Source organism: Anser cygnoides, chromosome 3, assembly GCF_040182565.1.
Source record: "Anser cygnoides isolate HZ-2024a breed goose chromosome 3, Taihu_goose_T2T_genome, whole genome shotgun sequence".
Classification (NCBI taxonomy): domain Eukaryota; kingdom Metazoa; phylum Chordata; class Aves; order Anseriformes; family Anatidae; genus Anser; species Anser cygnoides.
Genome location: NC_089875.1, coordinates 110,023,584 through 110,044,646, shown reverse-complemented (window position 1 = coordinate 110,044,646; position 21,063 = coordinate 110,023,584). Strand labels below are relative to the sequence as shown.

Here is a 21,063-nt window from a genome sequence, read left to right as displayed (position 1 = left end):
ACTCAATTAAGCATGCACTTTATTGTGGGCTTCTTGGCGGCAGGCTTGATTTCCACTCTGTGTTGAGAATACTTTTTAATCAATACCTGTAAATCTAGGTCTCTATTCCTAAGAAGAAATATTCCTTTCCAAATGCCGCAGTTGAGACAGTCCTGCTACTTTGTGCATCACAAGAATATTTCACTAACAAAACACCTCTCTCCACTAGGAACAACCATTGTTGTTTTATACTGATGGTTAGAAATTATTTAGAGAGGAAGTGAAAGGCTTGTGGCTTCATAGCTATATTCAGCTCCCACACCAGGCCACACACTTCCTGTGTGACTCTGAACAAGTCATTTCATCTTTGTGCTTAGTTCACTACCTAGGAAAGAGAGGCAATACAGATATTCCTTATGGGGTTCACCAGAACAATTTCATCAATGTTTGAGGTACCAATGCATTTGTTTTAAGTACTTATTTAGGATGTTAATAGCCTTATAGTATTTGCGTGCTTTGCAGGGGTGTATTAGGAGGTTGTGATTGACATGAGCCATCTTGGTCTTATGCTGAGAGATCCCAAACCCAATGAACCAGACACCTAGCATTTGTATTCTGCATAATCTTTAGCATATTCTTCCTTCCTCCATCAGGTTACAAACGGGAAGTCAGAGAACAGATCTGAAAAGGGGACTTCTGAATCACATCACAGCCTAAATTCAGACTAACTCCAAGTCCATCTCCAAGTCTAAGGATTTCACAGACTGCAGACAGTTGTGTCTGAAGGGTCATTCATAGATCATATAATATTCATAGCATGGTAAACCTACTGTATGAATGTAGGAACAGCTAAGATTATTCCCACCAGATATTTATCTAATCATTTTTTAAGTTACCACAGCTTCTAACACATTCTGTTTCAGTGCTCAAAAATCTTCACTTAAAGAAAAAATCTTCCAAAGCTAAATCTTCCTTTCTGTCTTTTTATCCTATTTATGACCTACAATAGATTTAGTGAACAATATGCACACTTTCTGCTATTGGCAACATTTAATGCATGCTAGCTCTTTAGTCTTCATTTATTTTGACTAAATAATTTCATGCTTTTCAGATTTTTATCATAGTTGACATTTTTGCCAACTTCACTGCTCTCCTCTGGACTCTTCAGTTTGTCCATATCTCTCCTGAAAAACATATACTATGCCTCATGTCTAATGTACCCAAGCTCTAATAGTGAAGTGTCGTGCAAATGGGGAAGCCCTATAGTAAAGTGTGGCAGTAATAATGAGCTAGTGCTGTTGTGATGCCCCACTGCATTTCCAAAATATGTCCAACTTCACTCCACTAAGTATCCTGAAGCCTGAAGGTGACAGCCTCCTTTTAAGAGGCAGTGAGGAAAAAGCTCACCTAATTTGTATGGAGAAAGGAACTGAACACAGTACTCTTACATCCAGTGTCTATGCCCTGACCTTCAAGTACTGAATAAAGGTAGAGCCTCTCCTGTTTTGTGCAGCCAATACACTCTCAGAGCAATATCAGAATCCTAAGCATCCTCAAGATTGTAAGCACCCTCAGGGTGCTCACTATAGCAGGACTGGATAGAGGAATAACTAACCTCTGAGACAGATAAAGGATTAATTTAGCTGTGATTCTTACAAGTGTGAAGTTCAAAAAAGGTACAAAACTGCTCAAAAGTTATTTTAGACAGAAATAGAGTGGTAGGTACCTAAAGACTGACGATATCTAAAACTCAGACTGTGTCTAGTTTATGTAGTACAATATCATATTGATATATTTACCTTTCTATATGCTGGTGTATCTAGAGGCATGAAAATCATGGGAACTTCATTGATCTGACTCAGAGAATCCAAGCCTCCATCCCCCAATATAGTTTCCTTAAACAAAAAGAAAGGTTCTGCAGAGACTTGGGAGCTCATGGTTTAAATGGCTTAAATCAGTAAATCATTTCACAAGGCAATCTACAAATGCAATTCCTTTCTCTGAATGTTGATGGTTAATTTAAAATCATTTTCATGATAGAATTGCTGGATAACTTTACTGTAAATTTATAATTTATGATCATATTACAAATTCATGTCAAGTTATGGGTGCTGTTAAAATCAAAGAGCAGATCAGCAGACATTAAATTACACTACTTCCAGGGCATAGCCTTTCAATAATGTTGACCTAACCTGAATGAGAACAGGTAGCTCTGTCAGTTCCTGGAAGTTTTTTATTATGTTACAGGCTTGTATAAAAATTACCCAAGAGGAAATTAATTCTACATTTGACACAGAATCTCAAACTGTAGCCTATGGAGAATTGCAAGAAATATAGGCTACCATAGAGGCAATTTTATTCAGAACCATATTTTTCCACACCTCCTGGTTTATTTAGGACCATACTGTGGGGGTCATTCACCTAACAAAAAATGGTGGAAGCCCACCAGGGAACAAAATAATTCATCATGTAACTCTAATTTTGTTGACACCTGAGATCAATTTGGATCAAATATTTGAAGATGTTAATCACAATCTACTCATGCTTTACTGAGCAACACCAGAGGTTCATGTCTAGCTGCCCATGGGGCAAAGAGAAGGTCTACAGGAGCTCTGTTTACCTGCAGATCATTCCAAAATGTGACACTTTGTGATGTTGTTTAAATGGGTGTTGTTGCATCAAACCGTTTGTCTCAAACCCTGAAGTTAAAAAGACAGCTAAGCATATCTTACTCATATCCCTCAATCTGGTATTTCACCCCTCACGGTGCTCAACAGTGCAGTACCGGGGGCTGCCAGATTATGAAGGAGGTCCCTTGTCATTAGCTGCAGAGGCTGCACACTCTGTCAGCTAAAAGAAATTCTCTATAGGAATAAATTAGGTAAAGGATGAGTTGTAAAAGCTTACTAATGGGAAATAATGTTTTTCAATTTAATGTCCTTAAGAGATCATAGATTATTAATCATCATAGAGTCATAAACTTTACTCAAAGGAGACTTGATTTGTTCAAAACAAAAACTCACTGCAAGATTACTGAGAAATTTATAATGGTATCTGGTATTACAAAGGGACCACAGATATCAGAACCAAGACCTTTGGGAGGTTTCATTTTCAGTCTGTTCATGGTCATAAGAGAATCACTCCACTAATATTGCTGAGCTCCTCCGGAATATGTATTCATCAAATGAATAATTTACATTATAAAGGCATAGGACAATAGATGGAAAAAAAAAAAAAAGCCATCAAAGGAGATGTTTTAATATAGTCTTTCAATTTAGAAAATGGAGAAAATGAAAATGGCATTTTTTTTCTCTTAAACCTTATGTTAGTTCCTAAGTGAACATTTAAAACTATCTGTGACAGCAGAAGTGTTCTGGAATCCAATGTACCCATTAACTGTTCATTAGGAAAAGAGTATATTTGTAATAAAGTTATAATCAGTATAATCAGGTCACAGGGACGTTGCTGTTATATAGTATTCACCCTGACCATCCTGGTTATGTCATCTACAAGCCAATATGAAACCAATTGCTCAGTGAGCTGGATGTTCTGAACTTTACACATCTGGCTAGTTTGTGCTGTAACTCACAGTCATTGCATGATGCCATTTTATATATAGTATTCCAGAGAAGGAAAGAGAGATGTCATTGATGTTATGAAGATTCTTGACTGAATAAAGTCTTTCATCCCTTCTTTCATCATTTGCATTACATGTAGCTTTGTTGCAAGACATATACTGAATGAATGGCTAGACACAGATAGATCAATGTTAAAGTGTACTCTAGCGTTTCTTCTGAGCATGGGAGAACAGTGTCTTGAAGAAGCATGTTTAGGACCAGATTTTATTATTTATTTATTTATTATCTCTATCAATTGCCAGCATTGCTACATGCCCATATTGCAACACTGGTATTGAGTGAGAATTATTCTACTGCTTCCAAATTAGGACTAGGCACATTTCAAATCCCCTTGTCTTTCACATCCTGTTTTTCAGCATGCCAGATTACCTCTTTCAAAACTCTTAACCAGCATGTTCATTGCTTTTATCTTTATTTGATTGCACGTCATCTACTTCTTCCTGCTTTCTCCCGTGGATGTTGGCCAGCACTGCCTGTTGGTTATATTCTTCAAAAAGTCTTACATTTATGTATCTGTCTGTTCATGGAATGGCTCGCTTATAGAAAATAGTAGTTATCTTTTTATGATATCTTTTTAAAACATTGCGGCTTTTTAATAGCATAGTACGTAGAGTTCTTGCATAGGGTAGGGAAACATGTTTTTTGGAGGTTTTTTGTTTTTGTGTTGGAAAGATTAAAACTCACCTCTCAAGAGAGAACTCTAAATGCTAAGCCGGAATCCTTAGTGCTAATGTGTCCTTGTTGTTCAGAATACTTGAAAAGCATACTGGTAAAGAAACACTCCTGAAATATGAGTTTAAAACTCCTGAAAATGAAGAAAACTAAGATCCTAAGAGTCCTATTTTCTGGGAATATGTTGTAACCAGCAGGTTGTTATAAAATATAGATGGGGCATGACCTTTCTATAACTTCTTATCAGGTAGGTAAAACAGTAAATTCCCTCTGCTAAAATCCACAAACAGTAAATGTTGGAAGGAAAGAGGCCTATTTCCCAAGGGCATGTTGACTAACTATGAGTTACTCTGTTAGTGTAATACCTTCAGTAAGCTGCTAAGGGAACATTAAAGCTAGAAGGAAAAAAAATGCTATACATTTTAAACAACCAGAGGAAACCACTGAACAACCTACCAAGGGAAGCTTTCGGTTTATTAAATGTCTACAGGGTGGATATCTGTACCTGTGCAAGGCACCAAGTCCATTTAAAAAATAAAATAAGATGACCTAACCTAGTTTAGCCATTTATTTCAGGTGATGAACTACAACTTGAAGCTGCCTATTTTGTTCATTTTATTAAAAAAAAAAAAAAAAAGTCTAGCAATGCAAATTGCTACTGGAGGTCAAATAAATAAATACATTCAGAATAACAGAAAGACTTAATTTTCTGGAGGATCACCTTCAACCAAGAGTTGTCACCTTCATACAGAAATTGCCAAAATACTGATAGGAAGAAAACACTTGGTGACCCTTTCTCATTTCACCATTTATGAACTTATGACTCAATATTATTATTTTATTTTTTTAAAAAAGGAATTCACAGAATCACATAATTCATACAATTATTATAGTAGCATAGATGCTAAGTGTTAAATATGTAAGAAATGGAAGAGGTTGATTCCAGATTGATGACTGCTGGTTTGAGACTGTAGTTATCAATACTGTTCCACCATTTACTACATCTCCCATACAGTTAGGCTGGACCTGTCTTTCCAGTGCCTTAGTTTGGGTACATTTCTGCAAATTAATATTTTCAATTAAACAAACAATTCTTTTTTTCCCAAAGTATCGGTGTCATTATTGATGACACTTAAGGAGAGATGAATTTTATCATCATTTTTATTGTTATTAATATCAACACAATCTTATGGTAATTCTTAGATTGAAATTGATTTTTGCTTGTTTGTTTTCTTATTTATTTGTTAGTTTTTTATCATTGAAGTGGTGGGAGCTGAAAAAACAAGATTGCCTTTCTGATATGAAAAATTGTTTTGTAACACTGATAGGCCATTTAGCACTTAACTTAATGGTATTTCTGTGCTCCAGTTATACTTCCAAATCAGCTATACAGTTTCATTTTTCATTGTATAGAAACTGCTATAAGTTTCATGCATAGAACTTCCGTAAAATACTTGGTCCATTTCAGAAAATGTCTGATTAGGTTTTTCAAGAGCAACATCAATTTTAAACTTAAGTAACTGAATGTTGATCATTGTTTATTTATTACCCTTATTTACAATTCATAGTTGGTTGTTTTGTCTTCTTTGTGCAGTTTTAAATATCTTCATAGAAACACATCCACTTCATAAGGTATAAGATAACTTAGGCTGGAAAGGACATCAGGAAGTCATTAGTCCAACTTCCTGCTCAAAGCACAGTCAACAACAAGGTTGCTCAGACCAAAATTTAGTTATTAGGTTACTTATTAGGACCTCTGGTTTAATGAAGAAGGGATGGTTTACGAATGTTTGAGAATGATGGGGTTTTGAGCAACCTGGTCTAGTGGGAGGTGTCCCTGCCAATGGTAGGGGGGTTGGATTTAGCTGATTTTTAGGGTCCCTTCCAACCTAAACCATTCTTTGTTTCTAGGATATGGATGTCATGAGGGAAAGGGATCATATTAAGTGCGTCACATCTTCATATTAGTAGAAACAGATTTCCACAACTGCACAAAGGAATTAGTGTAACTTAGTTGTCACTTTTTTTTTAATTACCATAATTAAATTTCATTTAACACTATTTCATCCAAAACCTTTGCTGTTCTTGTTAACTAAAACATAAAGTTATGTGTATTGACAAGGAACACTGAATGTAGCTGAAGTGTATTTATGACATCTAGCATAGAAAGAGGCTTCCATATGCATATTTATTTGAGTATTCCATGAATTAAATATTGTGCAGTATAAGAGTTCCCATTTTACTGTATTTTTGTAGTTCATCACAAAGAAGCTAAGTGTTGTAGTGTGCTGTGTATCATTATGCTGATCTTTGGGGGAATTTAATCTTGACCTTTTCATATTCCTTCAAACCGCGGGTAAATCAAACTCTTTGTTCTTAATAGCTGTCAATGTTATCTCCACTAAAAATGTGTCTGTTTCATATTGCATGTTAGGTTAAAACTAATCAGAATAACAACGTTCTGATTTAGCTACATGCAAATGCTTGTTTCATCCATTTCAGAGCATTTAAATTGGTATTACTTAGCATAACTTTGTAGCTTATAGAAGAGACTTTTAATGAAAGTTTGTGCATTTTCAGTAAAAAGGATGATTTGTTAAGAAAGGTAGAAGTTTGCCATATAACTCTACTTAAACTCCTATTTATATCATCATGAGGATCTTGTGAAGAAAACTTATGGGATGGTTCCACATAGATTATGTTATAAGGACAGCTCTAGTGGCTTTACTCCTTTTTCAGTCTCAACATTCTTTTTTAAACAAGATTCCTATGAACACACCCCAGAGTATGTCAAATATCAAATAATGAATATACCGAATAAAGTTGGTTTGGTGAATAAATGAAGACAAGTTTATAAAAATTGCCATTATTCAACATATATTATTTTTTGGTGTAATTGTTATATTCAAGGAAAAAAAAAAAAAACTTCAAATCTATGGCACTGTGCTCATGGTACAAGTTTAATTTGTTTGTTTGTTTGTTTTAGATATCCAAGATTAAAGTGAGAGAAAACAAAATGTTGCTTTATGGTAGATAAAGATGATATTAAGCACAGGCACAGAAAAGTAGCAGACAGTTAAAGGAAAAAGATGGCATAAATTAAAATCAGTAAGTTTAAAAATATGTATCTGGAATTTGCAAGAATCTTTGCCTTTGTTATAGAGAGTACTAAAGATTTAATTTTAATTAAAGTTAAAACTATAAGGGACAGTTTCGGCCACTTCTTAAGGACTGAGACTAGAATAACAAATATCCAACTTCCATGCAAAAGATGGAGTAAAACTATTCTTTTGACCTGCTTCTTCTTTTTCCTATTTCAAGATTTTCAAGTAAAAATTACTGCAAAACATTTCAGTATAAATTAAACTATATCCCTCTTATCCTGTAGCTCAACAGATAAAGTAACTCCCACAACCCTACACTTATATGTAAGACGTTTCCTATAGATGCCACTTCTTTAAAAAGCCACCCACGTATGTAAGATATTTTATGACAGTAAAGAATACCTTTATGGCAAAATCAGAGAAAGAGTGGGAGGAAAAAAAAATACACAGAGAAGAAATTCAAAGTGAAAGCATAAAGATCAAAGAAATGTAGAATGTTTTACAAGGAGTGATGAATTCCAGACAATTGAGTTAAGTATAGGTAAACAGCTACAAAAATAACAAGCAAAAAAAAGGAATTTTGAAATTATCTAATCCAGCTTTTTAGGTTTCATTCACTCATTGCATTAAGAACAGCAGGTTTCTTTTCAATGGTGTTACATCAATTCACAATGGCTCAAAGTTCAAGCCTGCAAGTCCACTTGGGAGGAAAAAGAAGTGAGGGAGCAGAACTCCCTAATAGTTCTTATATCAGTCTCTTTTCTGCATATGCCATAAAGAGGGGACAAAATATAATTTTCCTATGTTTACTTGAAGACATTGCCAGGAGAACTGGGTTATTTTCTGCACCAGTATCCAAGATCATTGTTCCACTCTGGTATATTCACCTGAGGAACCACCACTACTTCTGTGTTTGCAGGTGTCCAAGTGTGAAACCTTAGCCCCTCCATCACCACTGAAAAATTTCCGTCTGATTTTGGCAAAGTTAATTTTATACTCATCACTGTGAGTTTTTTTCAAACAGGCAAAACATATTTTAGCCCTGGAAATGTAGCCCTAAATGTATTAACAGAAATGTCCAGAAGATTTAATTTCACAATATGACAATTGTTTTTAAGTGCTATTAGCATATACCATCCTTCTGGTGCAGTAAATATAGTATTTCCTAATTTGTATTTGCATGGGAAATTGCAACACAAGTGGGAAGAACACTTACAGATCCTTGTTAATTAAAGTTCTAAAAAAGGAATTATGCAAATGAACCTCAAAAGACTTTTTAAGCTCTTTCCAATATTTTTTTACAGTTTTTAATGAACATCTTTGAATTACTATCTTTGAATTAAAGGAAAAAAATAATAATATAATTCAGCATATATATATGTTGTCATGCTAACAAGATAATAAGTCATTTTCATTCATCACTGGAAAATAAAATATTTTCTTGGAATATTAACTCAAGATAGCATTGATTACATATTTTATACTCTATGCAGTAGGCAAAGACAGACAGAATGCATTAAATAAAATCAAATTTAAGAGGTTAAATTTCATGGTTATCTAGGAAGTATCAGTAATAAAGATCAAAAGTGTAACAGCTTTAACCAAACTATCTTAACAGAAAATGCAGGCAATGAAACAAAACCTTTCATGAAATCTTGTCAATCTCAGCAAATATGTTCAATCAACACTAAATGATATAGGAAAAAACATTCATGTGTATAGATCTAAGTGTTCTTTCTCGGTACGTTCAGAATGCAATACTTTCCTTTGTTGTTTGACATTACTAATGTAATTTATTTTGATTGTATTTAAAAGTTCAAGAAAACTTACAAAATAGAGCAGAAGGTATGTTACATGGTCTCAAACATTTCTGTTCATCTTTTTCTCAAAATAGTCTGAAAAGTATTTCTGATAATTCCCCCCTATTTTACTTTGCATTTTCTATGTATTTGCCAAGGAACTGAAAACATATATGTACCTTTATACTAATATTGCTTCTGGACACACTTGTGGCAAATTAAGGCTTGACCTAATAATTTTGTCAGATTATTCTGAGAAGTTTTAAATCAGTACAGATGTTTCTAACGAATGTGCAGTGTCAGAAAATCTGCTGTATTAACCATAGGAATGTAATAAATAGAGGCCTAAATTCAATAGTTTCAAACAGTCTACAGCTTCCTCACAAGGGGAAGCAGGGTGAAGTGCTGATTTCTTCTTTTTGGTGGCCAGTGATAGGACCCAAGGGATGGCATGAAGCCACATCAGTGGAATTTCAGATTGGATATTAGGAACAGGTTCTTCACCAAGAGGGTGGTTGGGCACTGGAACAGATACCTACATTATGTACTCATCCTGTCTGGAGCAGGAAGTGATAAAGTAGACAGTCTGTCTTTCCTCCTGGGTAATTTAACTGACCACAAAATTCAGGTAACTTCCTTACGTATGAGGAGCAGCTGAAGTCACTCGGTTTGTTCAGCCCAGAGAAGAGGAGACTGAGGGGAGGCCTCATGGCGGCCTGCAGCTTCCTCACGAGGGAAGTGGAGGGGCAGGCACTGAGCTCTGCTCCCTGGGGACAGCAACAGGACCTGAGGCAATGGCATGGGGCTGGGACAGGGAAGGTTCAGGCTGGGTGTTAGGAAAAGGTTCTTCACCAAGACAGTGGTCAGGTACTGGGACAGGCTCCTCAGGGCAGTGGTCATGGCACCAAGACTGACAGAGTTCAAGAGGCATTTGGACAATTCTCTCAGATACATGGTCTGTGGGTTTTTTTTGTTTTGTTTTGTTTTTTTGTGGTCCTGTTTGGATCCAAGTGTTGGACTCCATGATCCTTGTGGGTTCCTTCCAACTCAGGATATTCTATGATTCTGTTCTATGATTCCATAGGTACTAGTGCCATTGAGGTATCCAGCCTCACCTGCAGCAATTACTCCAGGAAAGTGAAGTTGTCCAGTAAGTATCATGTCATATGTGGTAGTAAAGCTCAAACATCTCAGGTATCCAAGTGTGTCTCAAATATTATTAGGTGTATATGCATTTTACATCATATAACCATTTCTATGAGTTTCCTAGAAAAAAATATATTTTTCTTCTTATTGTACCTTAAAGAATTGTCAGTTGGCTTCATTATAGGTTTGGTCCTCTGACTTCTGTTTCTTCAGAAAATAGTAACCTTATAATAAGCAGTTTGTCGAAGAGTCCTTCCAATGTAGCCAGTTGGACCCTACAGAAATTCTTTTATTCCTATGTATATAATTCGACTTTCAGAATAATCTTCCAATTAGAAGGTTACCCTACTTCCAATAAAAGTGAAAAAATAAGTTATTTAGGAGGAAATAGAAGTGTCTTCATGAACTACCTTGTTCATAAATAATGGCAAAGTCCACTTACAAGAAGTCAGTTTGTGAGACCATTTGTGGCACAAGTGAATAAAAATGAAAAACCTTTAAATTAGCTAAGAATTTCTCCTGTGGCAAAGACCACTACATTCCAAGAGGAAAAACAGAGCTTAATTTGAAAAGTTTGCTTACTTCTTACCTGTGTTTACAGCACAAAATCACACCCACACTTGGAGTGGTAAACCAGTAAGAATGACATCCATAGAAATGTAACTTATTCTAATTCTTTCATTTACAAGACAATAAAAATCCAAGTCAGCAGTGACTGTTTCCTTTTTTGATCATTACCTGTCATCTCTGTTGTTGCTTTATCACATGGCCCCATGTTTCATTAAAAAAAAAAAAAAAGCCCCTAACAATATGCACACAACAAGAAGCCTACACATCAACAGCTAAAGGGAAGTCATTCATCCCATAATTGCCCTGGCCTCAAACAACCCATGAAGTAGTGCACACAATAAAGGCAATCTGTCCTCTTTTAAAGGGAAGTTCAAACAGCTGCCTCGAGTTTTCTATTGCATATTCAAAGTGATAATGTATGAAATTATTAACTTCTGCACTGGGGTTTATGGCATTAAGAACCCCCCATCAAGCAAACAAACTAACTATGTGGCTGGTTTTAAGGATTGCTTTGTTAGAGACTTCTGGGTCAATTGGGCTTTCAAAAAGAGCCTGGATACTTGAAACATTTCGGAAGCTAACTTAATTGAAGACGGATGGTGTCTGGCATCAGAAATGCCCATTTTCCTTTCTTTGTGTGTCATTCCCCATGTCGTTTTGTAAGCATACCTAAGGGTTATATGCCAAGATACCCAGGGGAGAGACTTTTTGGTTGTTTGACAGCTAGTGTAGCTCAGCTATAAGCCAGTGAGCAGCACAATTCATCAGGGGGTTGATCCAAAGCTTGTTAAAGTTAATGGGAGCATTTCCTTTGATTTTATTACTTTAGATCAGAACCACTGCAAGTATCAATTTAACCATATCTTGAACATGCCCAAAGGAATATGCAATAGGCTTTTTAAAACTGCTTTGCTGCTGTTTTATTTAATAAACTAGTTTAATAAACTGCAATTGTGCTTTCCCTTTTAAGTTAAATATCATGTTTACTGTCTTTTTTCCTTCTCTTCTTGTCCCCTACCAGCACGCCCCCCCCCCCCCCCCCCCCCGCAAATGTTATCACAAAAAGGTGTTGACCTCTCCTTTGCTCCTCCTCCACCCTCACAGTTCTTTCCCCAAAGGATTTTAAATCATTAAGGGGAAAATAAAAGGTTGTCCTCTCTGAAATCAGGGTTCACTGGATTTTTCTGTCATTCTTTTCTCCTTGTGTGACACAGAACAGAGCTTTCTAATGAGATTTCTGACTTCCCAGCATCTGTGCAATGCTATGTGTTTCATTATATTTTTAATGGACAGAAAAAGTTTCCTTTTTCATTGTCATTTTTTGACTTTGGAAAACTTTATTTATGTAAAGGCACCAAGCTGATAACCCTAGCAATCAGAAAGTTTATCATCTGAGTTCCTCAGGAAGGACAATGTCATCCCATGGTCCAAAATCTGAGTGAACATCCCGGCTCCAGTCCCATAGAGGGCAATAAGTGAATGCCCGTCACAAGTTATGAAATCCACAGTCCAGAATTAAGCATGGCTGTGGGGGAGCCTTAAAGATCTCATAAGGAGACTGTGGCATCTCAGGCTGGGGTTTACCAGGAACCAAGCAGTGAGCTGCCTAAGATAACCAGTTGAAACCCTGAAGATAAAGGTGTATATCTTAAATTCCACTGCTCTAGGGTCATTCATTTGTCCATCATAGACGAAGAGAAGCACAGTCCTTACTTAGAAATGCATAGCCCTAAATTTCCACTGTTATTGTAATCTTAGCTGTGTTTGAAAGTCTAATATGCTCTATTTTCCACCTTTGAGGCATATTCTTTCCCAGCTATGAAATGGATTTGCATGAGACTTTTAATTACAGATAGTAACCGAAGCCCTACGCTTTCTTTACCCATGAACAATATCCAATGGTAATTAAATTATTTTTGCCTATGGTCCCCTGTATGTTTCAGAACACATCAGTCTCCATTAGATTAGGTTTTACTCACATATCTGCAAAAAATTCTTGAAGTGTTGCTTGAAGGAAAATAGAGCATGCACCCTTATTCATATATTATTATCAATGACTTTCTGAAAGAACACAAAAATTATTCTCCACATTCAGGTAGCCTGTATACATTTATATACACACATATATATATTTAAAGACAAAACAATATAGTCTAAGACTGCAACCTCTGGGGGCAGAATGTCTGGTTGGTGCTAGTGCTCACTCCTTTTAACACAACAGTCAGAGGAGTCTCTAGGTACTAGCCTCAAATAGGCATTACTTAAAATATACTTGATAGATAAATAATCCACTTAGATTGGTTAAGGAAGATTTTATTGATGAATAAACTTTTAAATTCTCCTTTGCTGTTCCTGATTTCTCTTCTGTGAACAATTGAAAATAATGTATTATTCTGGTTAAAATAAAATACAGTGTGAAATCCATTCCTGGGAGGTTTGAAAGCAAAGAATTTGAGGGCACATCTGTAATTTTAAGGCATATTGCTTCAAACAGTCACTTATACATACAATGACTTAATGTCCAGTGTATGGATGAAACTGAAACAGAAGCAACACAGTCATGTTGCTACTATTGTGTCCTTGCTCTGGGGGTTGTACAACTTTAGCCTAACGTGAAAACTCGTGCTGCTCCCAGTGTAGAGCCATCTGAGCAACCACTACACACAGAATGAACCTAATTGTCAAAGTGAAACAGACAGGGACATTTGCAGATGTAAATTGAACCATGGTGAAGATGGTAGTAGAGTTGTAGCATTCTATAAATTACTTTTGCTGGCACCTTACAGGGCTTTTGCTTGATTAAAAAAGCTGGCTTTGTTGTTGTTGTTGTTGTTTGTTTGTTTGTTTTAATTTCGGGGGGGGGGGGGGGGGGACAGACACGACATTGCAAATGCTACAGTGCAATGCTGTCCACTGCAAGTGGCTCCTTCAGCTTCTGAATCTTATATTCCATCCTGCAAAAGCACCTGCTTTGGTCTACTCAAAATATAGTGTCTCTCTTAAAGGAGAGAGACTGTATAACATAGAGTTCATTTTAGCTGTTGATTTACAGAACACATACCAGAAATCATACATAATCAAAGGCAATAACTTACTTGAACAGGTTAGAAAGTTATATTTTACCAGCTTCTCAGCTGGGAACACCTCTTAGGGTACACATTATGTACCCTAAGCCATGGATATTTTACAGTGCTCATCTTTGCTAATGACTATGTATTGTATTTGCTAATTATTTTACAAGTCTTACAAGATAAGGTTTATTTTTATGTTGTAATTCATCATTTTGTATTTCTTTGTACACTTGTCTTTATTTTGTCAGGGATGTGTGTGTTTGTTGTGTACTGGATAAGTATTTCTTTGGAAGTGACACTATTACACTGTATTTATTCTTCCTCATGATATGCTGATTCTTTGTGAATGGCCTTTATTGTCTTTAATCTCACAAACTGTCCTGCTGTTTTCCTCTTCTCATTGTTTCTGCTCTCTCATCATGTACAAACTACCTTATGTCACTTAACAAACTGCAAAACTAGTGACCAGCTTGACAATAAATGACATCCTTATTTTAAAATACCTTTTCTTAACATGTGCAACTGCATCAAGTGAGAGGACATGATTGTCAATAGGTTTACATAGTTTGTCCGTGGATGGTGTTTATTTGTTTACTGCTGAGCCACCAGTTCACCATCAGTAAGATTAGTACAGATTTACAGGAAGAGACGTATATGCTATTAATGCTTCACATGTTAAGTTTTATAGTTAAGTGTCACTAAATTAACTGTTTGTTTTACAGTGATAATACACAAAATGAATCAGTTCATAATGTACTGGGGAGCTGTTTTTATTTAATTTAATTTAATTAATACTCTGTTCTGAATTCTCCATATAGAAGGGTTTAAAATTATGTATTGGTAAGGCCTTAGCTTGTTAATGAGGTGTATGTACACAAAGCACATGTCATGGTTTCAGTCAACTGACTGCATTGCCTAAAAAAACAATTACTGCCATCTTGAGAAAAGAAGAGTGCTTCTGGGTAATGCAGTCAATGGCTGCGCTTCCTCATGAGCGAAGTTGTAACACAGTGATAATCTCCTGCTAATAAATATGTCTTTTATTGACAAATGTTTGTGAATGCAGAAACCGAGGGCCAGCATGGGCACTAATTGCAACTGATAAATTTTTTCCTATTGATTTCAGTGAGCAGTAGATATAATTAGGAGGAAAATAGCTAAATATCCTCATGAATACTGCTGCAGTATTTTCAGTTTGTAGAATCCAAATGGGAAGGATTCATCTCATCTCTCTTTGTCCATTTCAGAGTTATTCTTCTAGTCTAAGTCAGACTTCCTAATTCAATCTACAGTCAGTGGGAAGAGGTGTTAATGTAGACGAGCTCATTTCCTGCATGGTTTGACAAGAGAAGGAATCTAGAGCACTAGCTTATAAAGGCTGCCCAAGATTTTGACTGCTGAAGTTTAGATGAATTTCATCCAGTATTATTGATTTCCAGGAGAATGAATGAGAGGACAAACTGACTTCCTCAAAGGCATTAAAATCCATGTGTTTTCAGTTTTCTTTTGTAACTGACCTCTGTGGAAGATCTATGCCAGACAGCACCCCAAGTAGCCTCTAAAATGACTATTCTTCTAATTGATATGTGCTAACAGAAGACCTATCTTCCAGAAGTCTTCCATGTGTGACTATTGATAACCTTTCATGGCCTCACAGAGGTGTAATTTGAATGGTAAATTTATTGGGGTAGCAATCTAGATTAGTCTATAAAAATGCTGAATCTTTCTCAGTTTAAAACTTTTTTCAGATTTCTCAGGCAAACATTGCCTCCACCCCTGCTCTATAATTTAGACTACAAGCATTCGTTTTACTTTCAGTAATACAGATTAGCATTTTAATCTGTTCCTTATTTCACTGAAACTAATGGTAAAACCCATTTTTACCCCAGTGAGGGTCAAACAAAATTTTAAAAGCATCTTGCAAGTTTTAAAGTGGAAGAAAGTTGTTCTGTGGTTTTGGTTAATACTATCTTTGAAAAGACTTTAATGGAATTTATTGTTGCTGAATTTGACTAAGCAGTTTTCTGACTTTCTAAAAGGTTCTGATATATTTTATCTTTTAAACGTATCTGTCATCAAAGAGAAGCTATTATCAAATTTGCTTCCTTTCAATCATGGAATCATTAGAGTAATGCAACTATTAAAAAAGTATACTTACTTTCTAGTTGACCAGAGCTATTCTAATCACTCCAAAAGATATTACAATGAAATTCAATATTTTTCAGAAAGTTAAAAATATTCCTCCACCACTTTATGCAGGGGTATTTAAAGTGCTCAACATTACTGTCTGCAGCAAGTTCTTGATACATCTTTATTCTCTTTTATAAGTAGAAAAAAATAATTAACCTCCTTCCTCCTGCAAAAATATCTATCTCCTTCTGAAGTTAACAAAGAAGAAACAACAAATAGATGACCATTTTCTAAATATCTTCCATTTAAATAAATATTAGAACCATTATGGGAAATACTTTTTATAGGGGATACTGATCACAATGCTCCAGTCCACTATGCTGCAGTAAGACAGTGCTTTAGGAATAGTTTGTCTTCCAATGATATTTTATCCAACAAGGAGACTGTGATCTGATACAGCAAATTAATTTTAATATTTCTTGGTTGTTTGTGGTAGACATAGACAATATTAGAACCTCAATATTAGGTACTGTGGGAAAAAAAAAAAAAAGATCCTTTCTCTGAACAGCTTATAAATGAAATATAAAATAAAAGCACCATTACACCTTCCTGAACTAACATGTAAGGCACAGCTGACTTTTGCACAATTCAGGAGTGTGACTACTTACGTTGTTATGCTGTTCTTCACGGGTATGTCTTTAAGGCTATTGCTTTCAGAAAATTCAGAGTTTACGCTGAAGAATTTGTGGGTAAATACTAATAAGGAGTTAGAGTTGAGATTAATGAATACAACTTATCCTTAGTTTTAAAACAGACAAATTGGTAAATACTAGAGGTAAGACCCTCTAGGGGCCCAAGAGGTCTGAGTCTCTCACAGTTCACATAAATGACATGCAGGGAACTTATACTAGGTTGTGCCAAAGGAATTTCAGCACAAGCCTCTTGAAAGGGTTGTTCTCCTCATGTGGATAAAGCAAATAATGCTGTTTGTCTATTTGTTCAAGCAAGCTAAGTAAGCAAACATAAGCTAACACAATTTGAAACAATATTTAGTATTTTGTATATACAGAACCTCTTAAAGTTAGCATTAGCTGGAGGTTCTGTAACTAAGGTGGTGCTCACATTAGATGCACAGTGGTATTATAAATAAGCCTATTGAATTTAGTTAATTACATGTGCTCAGAACCAATGCCTAGGGACTCAGCATTTTTCAGAATTAGACCCAGAACAAGGAAAAAAACAAGAGACTTTTTTCTTTCTGAAAATTTCTTGCATATTTAATTACCTGCTTAGATTTGTCCAGCTTTTTCGCAGCTGTGGTTGAGATGCCAGCTTTGGGGCACTTCCAAAGATTTCTCTGCCCTCTGAAGTCACATGATAGCAAACTCTTAAATACCCAGATATGAGCAGCTGCACAAGGAGGAATCCAACAGCTGTTGAGCTTCTCTACCCAGAAAACCACAAGCCAACAGCACCAGAGAAAAGGTGCTGGGCTGGAGGGATTCATCCCAGGGAGCACAGTTGCTCCATGGTTATCAGCCAGCATATAGGTAATCTGGCTACAGTAATTCAGGTCACCAGTGGGCACAGGAGGGCATCCTTATGTGTTGAATACCATACACTAAGCCACTTCTAGGTTCATCTGTCATTCATTGTCATCCAACTTAGATCACAAGCATTTCAGGGTAAAATGTTCCTCTTATTATGTGTTCAGTACACAGAATATCCTCATCTGTGCTGCAGACTTCGAACCTGAAATTCATACACACCCCTGGGAAGGTGAAACATCTAGCTTCTTCCACTTCCAAAAATTCCTCCTGAGGTCATTCATGTTCTTAAAGAGTTATCCACCTTAATTCATAGATCTTTGATGTATCACTCAGCACCTTCCCTTTCATTTTCCAATGGGAAATGCCCCATGTGCTGTATATTTTTAGCATATAAGAGTGTTTCTTTACAAAAAGCCACATAGCTTCCATGTTAAATGTTTCTCCATTTGTTTCTACATACAGAAAATGTCTGTTGCTTTTCTCAGTTTCACTTTCAGACTTTCAGCAAAAACACTCTGACACCACTGAGTATAGGTCTACTTCTGAAAAGAATTCCCTTCGATAAGCAGAAAGCAAAGACATTAATGAAACCAGAAACTCTTGAGAATTACTAAGATCCCTCTCACAACCCTGTGATGGGACCTGTGTATTAGAACAGCTGGAAAATATTATCACTGTATAACAGATAAATATCTTGACACTCCCTCTCCTCTTTTCTAATTAAGTTTATTGTTTCTTAACATGTTAGCATTTTCCTTTAAAGGAATAAAATGGACACATAAATTTGCAATATGATAAAAATGGAATATTCACAGGGAAAAAAGAGGAAACAAATTGTCAACGAAAAAAAACAATCCTTATTTCCTAGAGAAAGGACAAAATTGTTTGTGGGGAGTGGGATTTCTTTTGAGGGAGAAGATCGTTTTGTTTTTTTGACCCAACTTGATCTGATCCTAAGAAAATAAACAAAGCCCCTACAAACAGCCCTTTCCCACTACCCTTTGATTACTTTTATCTAAGGGTCAAGGTGAACTGCAACAAGGTTGACATTCAAATTTTCATTATTATCCATTGTTTTATTTTTAAATCTGAAATTGGGAAACTGCAGTAAGCAAAAACTGTATTGCTAACCAATGCATTTTTTGTTTATCACAGCAGGAAAATGAAATTTTTGGAACTGAAGATCATCTTCATCAATGGAGTGATCCATTGGTTTAAATCTGGAAACACAATGAACCTTTGGTGTAACTGGTTACTGAATCTCAACTAAGCCCAGGACACCTACCACACACCCTCAGAAAGTGCATTTCAGTTCTCGTATGAAAGATAGGAAGTTAAGTCACTCTCCTTCAGAAAGATAGAGGATATAAATATGAATCATGGTAAATAAATGAGATGACTTTCTGGCAATTCATTAAATTGTCACGGCTTCCTTTGTTGATCAACCACTTCACAACTGTGATTCTTTCAGATCACTGCCAGCAGTTTTGCATCTCTTCTACAGGGCTGCTATTGAGGACTAAAAACTGCAACCTAGATCTGAAAACCTGAGATCTCTTTCAAAATACGGTTGTTCAGGACTCATGTGCATTATTATAACTCATATCAAACCAGGTAATGAGATGAGCACCCTTTTAACAGTCAAATAAAACAAATACTTCTTTCCAGCACCCCCACTCTTGGCACAAACTTAGATCACTGACACCACAGAGAGCTCATCACTGCTTCAAAGAGTAAAGAATCTGCCCCTGAATTATTAAAATATTTCCTCTCCCACCTTGTTAATTTAATAAATATAGTTCAAAGAAATTTTTCTATTTCTTTTATCTATAAGGAAAGTATGCTTATCTTTTAAAGTAGTGTATTGCAGCTGAACTGCAAAGATCAAAATGTAGCAGTGAGCTAAAGGAAGAATGAAAAGGGTACTCATTGCTGTGCCCTGGAGGAGAAAAAAAAAAAAAAAAAAAGGAGGCTTTTGTGCTTAGAAAGAGGAATTTAAAAATTCATTACACTGGAAGTGATACAGTGGGTTAATTCACTGCCCTTTGGAGACCTGAAATGTATTTGTGCAGAGAATGTGTTTTTCCAAATCCCCAAACCACCACCACACAACTTGGCACGAAGAGGAACAGCTGCAGTGCTGCAGGTCGGGGGGACGTGCATTGGCAGAGGCTGAGCTGGGGAAGCTTGTTCAGCACCTGCCTGCATCGTGCCTGGCTCTAGCCGGTGCTATCAGTTTCTGACTTCATTAAAATCTTACAAAACCATCACATTCACAAATCTTTCTCCAAGATAACTGTTGCCAATAGGAGACTGCATTTTCCTTTGTGCTTACAGTTTCTTCCCTCCACATGTATTTTCACTTTTTTAAGAGGAAAGGAGGGAATGGAAACATGCTATGTGATTTAAACTGTAGAAAATGTTTTAAAACATTTTTTTCAAGCATTTAAGAACTGAGTGAACATATATTACATTAATAAACTGGATTTTGCAAATAGATGGTCTTTTCAAAGATGATATCCATTGAATTTCACTTGGTTTGTTATGAAATTTCACTTCCAAAGGAGTATTTGCATGGGATCTGAATGCTCAGCCAATCTTAGCTAGTTCTTTGAGCTAATGTGGTTAAAACACATGGGACTTTGAGCCCTATATTTTGCGAGAGGTGAAGAGATTGCCTGTGACTGTCCAAAAATGTTTGACCTGCACAGCATACGTGCTTTTGCAGAGGATCTGGGCTGCACACAATCACTTCCATATAACAAAGCAATAAGGCATGTGCTTAACATTAAAGATTCGATGAATAAACTGTGTAAAAAAGCACCTGATTCCATGTTTTGCAAAACAGGAGACAAAGCCAGTGCAATAATTCTTATACAGGCATTATGAGGTGATCCATGCCCTTCATTAAACTCAACTCCTCACTGATGTGCTTTCTGTAGCTATTCTGGCTCTGCTAGCATACTAGTTACCTGGGTGATGAATGAACTTCTCAGTGTAAAAAGTGCAAAACAAACAGCAAAGTGCAATTTAGTACCTTTAGTATCATTATCCTGTTGACCAAAGGTATGGGACTCACTAGCCACCAGAAAGGAAATATTATCAACCAGTCAACACAATATCCTTATTCATGCATTCTTTATCATAAGATACTTTATTTGTATAAGAAGTAATTATTTGTCAAATAAGACATAAGACTGGCAACAAGATCTGGGAGGAGATGATAAAATATTGGCTGCTAATAGCTTTGCGTAGGATTTGACAGTCATAATCCTTAGGTGTGAGTTATATGGGCAATGTTCAGGGAGCAGTTGATTTAAATCTTCACAGGTCAAGATGATACTGAATGCAGGGGTTTTACTTTCTGGGTAAGTATGTTGGAGAGTCAGTTATTATGCAAAAAA

General features: G+C 36.1%; 2 long non-coding RNA genes across 3 annotated transcripts in view; one reads left to right on the top strand and one right to left on the bottom strand.

Annotated features, from left to right (window-relative positions):
* LOC136790529 (uncharacterized) overlaps positions 1-17,751 on the bottom strand; it is a 73,868-nt gene extending 56,117 nt beyond the window's left edge. For both annotated transcript variants that reach the window (XR_010830639.1, XR_010830638.1), the window contains exon 1: positions 17,395-17,751. This is a non-coding gene — a long non-coding RNA (uncharacterized lncRNA). The remainder of the gene's footprint in view (positions 1-17,394) is intronic.
* Positions 367-19,328, top strand: LOC106030857 (uncharacterized). Its single transcript, XR_001203991.3, has 3 exons — positions 367-431; positions 10,277-10,342; positions 18,815-19,328. It is a non-coding gene; the product is annotated as an uncharacterized lncRNA (long non-coding RNA).
* The last annotated feature ends 1,735 nt before the right edge of the window (positions 19,329-21,063 follow it).